This window comes from Solanum tuberosum, unplaced genomic scaffold (genome assembly GCF_000226075.1).
Source record: "Solanum tuberosum cultivar DM 1-3 516 R44 unplaced genomic scaffold, SolTub_3.0 scf00099, whole genome shotgun sequence".
NCBI lineage: Eukaryota > Viridiplantae > Streptophyta > Magnoliopsida > Solanales > Solanaceae > Solanum > Solanum tuberosum.
Genome location: NW_006239023.1, coordinates 1,591,542 through 1,597,762, shown reverse-complemented (window position 1 = coordinate 1,597,762; position 6,221 = coordinate 1,591,542).

Here is a 6,221-nt window from a genome sequence, read left to right as displayed (position 1 = left end):
CATTTTTTCATTTCTATTCTAGAGAGATGTAAACTACATTTATTTGATTATTCTTCTTTTATTTTTCACCGATTGAAAACCTTATTAATTGAATAAATGAACAAAAAATTGGCGATGCCATTTATTTATCCTTTTAATATGCATTATAATATTAGTAACTCAATCCCCACACGTTTGTAAAGAGTATCAAACAATTTTAAAGTAACATATGATTGAATGAACACGAATTTAATTTATTTAATAATTCAAAATAAAGTAAAACAATAAAAAAATAAAAGAAAAAAAATCACTTTTTTAAAAAAGAAAATCAATGAAGCAGGGTAAAAGTAGGAAACAAAGTTAAACGCGGCTTGACAAGGCAAATTAAATTTAACAGATTAAGGATAATTTTTTTCTTCCCCGATTCGTTTTGCTCCATTTTTTTATTTACTTCTTTATATGTTGAACCCCCTTCACGAAAATCCTGGCTCCGCCACTGATGGTACCATGTAGACTTTACATATTATACTTTGGTCAAATTATATAAATTAATAGGAAATGATCTTAATTAGAGTAATTGTCTTTCTGCTAATCTATTGCAGTGTTTTCTCATCTAAAATTCGATATTAATATTAAGGCTCGATTGAATATGACTCATTTGGGGGAAACGCGAAAGAGAAATTGTAGTAATATTAATGGTAGGTAGTGATTGAGATCAGTTGTATTTCTTTCTCTCTTTGAAAATAACAAAACTTGGAATTTAAATTTGTGCAACAAATTAAATTGATGCATGCATATAAATTCACTAGACTGCAAAACGTTTTTCTCCGTGAAATCGTTTTCCATGAAAGTTTGGTGAAATTACAAGAGGAATGAAAGAAAGAAAGAAACTTATTTTTCTAGTTGTTGAAAAGTTGCCTAAATTTTGATAGTCAGTCAAATTGAAGTGTTCCTAACTATCCTTTTTTATAGAGTAGTAGACAAACAATATACGAATTCTGTAGTTGTTATTTCTCCTAGTTTACTCTCCGTTCACTTTTATGTGTCACATACATTTATTTTACCAGATTTATTTTGATTAATTTTTTAATTCTAAATTGAATTAAGTTAGTTTAATATTAAAAAATTAGACGTTCAAATATTATATAAAAAAAATTATAAGTTGCAATCTGTTTGCAACAAATTTTAAAGTGACTGAAAAGAAATTGCAATCACAAATAAAATCTGAAGAAACATAACTTTATTGATAAATATTGCGGGTACAATTTTGTTCCTCCCTTAATTCTACTCTCCTAAGATTTATCCATGATTCGAGGGACGTTAGTGGCGTATTTCTCGAACTATGATGATTTAGATTTGACCTCTATATGAATATTCCATGAATTTGCAGAATATTCGAGATGCCTTTTAAGGGAATATAGTACCCTTTATATAAGCATGAACTAGGGTTTAGAATTGGGTAGCCTCCAAGAATTCTAGTTGGAATTCATGAACACACCTTGTAGAGTCCCAATTCGAATTGAATATGTTTTGTAGAGTCCCACAAAATTTCAATGTCTACAAATTCCCCCTGCTTCAAGGCTTGTCAGAGCGTAGACTTGTTGAAACTCAAAGACGAGGCTTGTAGTACTCATTCTTCCACCTTGGCGGCTTCAGATTTGATTTATGAGAGAAGAGATGAAGGGTAGATTTAGTCCCACTGGGGGTGTCAATTTTTTGCAACAAATTTTAAACATATGAAAAATAAATTAACCACACAAATAAAATCTGAAGAAACATGAATGTTTTATTGATAAATATTATTGCGGGTACAATTCCGTTCCTCTCTTAATTCTACTCTCCTAAGATTTTTTCCATGATTTGAGGGTCGTTAGTGGCGTATTTCTCGAACTAGGATGATTTAGATTTGACCTCTATATGAATATTCCATGATAATTTGCGAAATATTTGAGATGCATTTTAAGGGAATATAGTACCATTTATATAGGCATGAACTAGGGTTTAGGATTGAGTAGCCTCCAAGAATTCTAGTTGAAATTGAACACACCTTGTAGAATCCCAATTCAAATTGAATACGTGTTGTAGACCACAAAATTTCAATGTCTACACAATCCTTTTCATATTATAAGTTAGTTTAATATAACCCTCTTAGATACATCCCTATTCCTTCTCTGATACATGTTTTCCCAGTCGGATACATTTATGAGCTATGTATCCGCAAGTTTTTAGATGTATCCAAGATCCTATAATTTTAAGGGATTTTTGTAACTTGCAAAAGAATAAGATAAGACGTAATTAGCTCTTAACACTATGAGATTTATATAATTTTTACAAAATTATTAGTGATATTTTTATATGTAATTTAGATAATAAAAACTAGTGAAAAAGAAAACTCAAAATCAATTGATTTCTCTAGTCATCTAATTAAAATTTGTCTTCCAAAGAGAAATTCTTGTAAAATATTTCTTCAGTCACCTAGCTTGGAAAACATTTTTCTCTGTTTAAACATTTTCCAAGAAATTCTTACTGAAAATACAAGGAAAGAAATAAACTTATAACTTTTTCAGTATTCCAAAGAAAAATTATTGGGGGGTGAAAGTTTCCAAAAAAAAATAAAAAATAAAATGTGACGACAATAATTAATCTTTATCCACCAAAATGCTAGGAAGTTTTCGGACAATTTCAAAAGTCCATATTATAATTATTATTCTCGAATAGACAAGAAAGAATAATTGAGAAAAATTGGTGGAAGACAATATAATAGCAACAATTCTATCTAACTTTTCACCACTTCCTTTCTTCTACTATTAGAATTTTCAAATAAGAATGACCTCAAAATTTTAGGTTGTGTTTGATTTGATTTTCAATTTTTTGATGTTTAGTTAATAATTTTATTTTATCATTTTTTATAAATAAAGGAATATATCTATCCCGATTAGTATAGGAAAAACAAACTTCATTCGAGATATTAATATTTCATGTTAATTGTCTTTTTCTGATTTCCATCTAAATTTTTTTGAGACAATATATTTTTGTTTACATATCAAATTTCAAAAGATAAGTAAGAATTATTTTTTTTTAACAAAAAATCTTCTATACGTAAGGCATGCTACTGCTTTTCATTTTCTTTCCTAACTTGGGAAGAAATCATAGTAAGTTTTAGTCAAGCTAATAATTTGGATTGAAATTAGTTATTATAGTGTTAGAACTCTTTTATTTTAACCGATTTCGGAAAAAATAAACATCGTTGATTGTAATAATTTGTCTTATTTCAATTATTGATTTGAAATTATTAGCGCTAGTTTATGAATCTGCATAAATTTTAACTTTAATTTTAAATATTTCTTCATAAATAAAATAGGACGTCATGTTTCAAATTGTGATTTCAATTATTATTCTTAAATGTAAATATATCTTGATCCGTAAACTTATATTTTATGTATATTTTAAAAAAATAATTCATTATTTGATATTTAGTTAGAAATAACTCATGTCTGACATGAATAGATTATTCATATCATGTGAGGGGATTATATTAAAATGGTAACTAATTACTAATATTGTTGATTTTTTGGATCAACGAATCTTTGTAAAAATCATGGTTATTTGAAAGCTTGTAAATAGTATGTTGCAAAACATTTTTGGGTTTAAATAAAGTGTAAATTGAGAAATGTAGGGAACAAATAAGTAAAGGAAAAATGAAAAGACATTTCTCTCATTGAAGGAAAAGTTTTGTCATTATATTAGAAAAAATACTTTTTTATAGCTCTCTAACCCTCGCACCGTCGTCGCTCAGCTTCGGCAACAACAATTGATCGACTTTTTTAGTTCGCTGAAGTTATGAAAGTGTGTGAGGTACCACTACTTTTTAATAGCTTTATCCATTTTATCCAGAGATGAAATAATCTACAACCTTATATACAATGAAGGGATTAAATTAGGGGTGTGCAAAATCGAACCGAAAATCGAATCAAACCGCAAATCGAGTCAAAATCGAGAGAAAAAAACCCCGACTAGTAGTTTGTTTGACTTGGTTTGGTATTGAAAAAAAAATCCGACTATATTTGGGTTGGTTTGGTTTTTAACTAAAAAAAACCAACCCGAAATCAAACCAACCCGACATTATATATATAATTTTAAAATTTTACTTTATACGTAAAAAGATTTACTTTGATATAATTTTTAAATATTTCTTATACTTTTTCATAGTTTTTATCTTTTAATATATTATTTCAAGTTTGAAACTTGGAATTCTGAATGGTTCAATAAAGATTATAGTCCACAGATGTTGGTAATTATAATAAAGCTTAAATCAGAATCAAATTAATACTAATGCAAAATGAAAAGCAATTCAACAATTGAATATTTGTTCTTTGGTTTTACATTGGTTTAAACAATTCAAATATATAATCTAATTTTAATTTCCTTTAATATTTAGTCATGTAACTAATACTTATTAAACTTATTTTAAGATGATTTAATACTTTTAAATTATGATCATTTTCATTATGACTTGTTAATTTGCAATATTTGTTTTACATTATTTCAGTATTATTATTTTTTTGTTGGATATTTTAGTGTCATTACTCATATCATATTTTGTGTTATTTTCTTAAGAAACACATTGGATAGTTGTCTTTTTGGTAGGACTAAAGAAATATTTGAAGTATAAGTAAATTATATGTTTGTATGAATACTTTACCGGAAAAATCCGAAAAAATCCGAGGTTGAAAAACCCCGAATTTTTATTGGTTTGGTTTGATTTATAGATTTAAAAATCCGACACAAATGATTTGGTTTGATATTTGAAAAAACCGAACCAACCCGATCATATACACCCCTAGATTAAACCCTTAGGGGTCGTTTGGTGTGAAGGATAGGTACAAATAGTCCTGGATAAATATTTAGTGGCACTTAATTTAGTGTTTGGTTGGGAAGTTTGGGATAACTTATCTTGGGATTATGAATTAGTTCCGGGATAAGTTATCCCTCATATTGGGTGGTATAGTAATCCCGGGATAAAATAGGTAAATGACAAATACGTCCCTTTAAATCCTTTTTATACATCATTTTTCACATTTATGTATATTTACATTTTTTTTAATACCATGTATAATAATATTTACTACTCCTTATTTTTATGATAATTATACATATTTTTCTATTAAAAAATTATACTATATAAATATAATTTTTATTTATGAATTTATTTGACTACTAAATAAGAAAAAAGTTATATTTTTAAATACACATGGTACTTATCATGGGAATACATGAACAAAAATATTTAAGTTAAATAAAATAAAAATTTTATTTTAAAAAATGAATAACTAAAGCTCGCAAAGAAAAAATTAAAAAGTTTAAATAAAGTGAAGGGTAATTTTGTAAACAAATAGTTCTTAAAATTTATCAATATATATTATTTTGAATACAACCAACCAAACACTCAATAAGAAATAATCTCAGGACAACTTATTCCATCATAACTAATCCCAACATAACTTATCCCATCATAACTTATATTCAAACCAAACGACCCCTTAAGAACATATAATAAATTTTGTGGAATCGAATATTTTATTTCTTTCATCTTAATAGTACTTTTGGCTTACTATTCTAAATGCAGAAAATAACAAAAAGAAAAATACTTTTTGTGAGAAAATTTTAAATTTTAATTTATTTTAAGGGTGTGCATTTAACAGAATTAGTTCAAAGTAGACGTGAGAGAAGAGAAATAGCAAGCAACCAAGTAAAACAGTCAATTGGGTAATAAGGAGCATGTGGCTTAAAAAAAACTAAATAACTTTAAAAGGGTAAAGGGTCAAATATGCCCCTAAACTATTTGAAAAGGTCTAGATATACCCTCCGTTTAAAGTTTGGCTCACTCATGCCCTCGTCGTTCAACTTTTGGTCTAAATATGCCCTTATGGGCGTTAGTTGGCCTGCTGGACATATCCAGCTCATTTTTCATTTCTTTAAAATGCCACATGGAATTGCCATGTCATTTTGACTTTACCATATGACATTTATATGAAAATGGAAATGGATCAATTATATCCCTAAAAAATTCCAATCCATAAACACCTAATCCGACCAATAAATCAACCCCTCCCCCCATTTAAATAAACTACCCGACCCGTTTTCAACAATTTTGTTTAAATTTTTATTTTTTTTCGAAAATCCCGAAAATTAGTAATTGATTAATAAAAAATAGGAAAAATATGAAAAAAATATAAAATTAA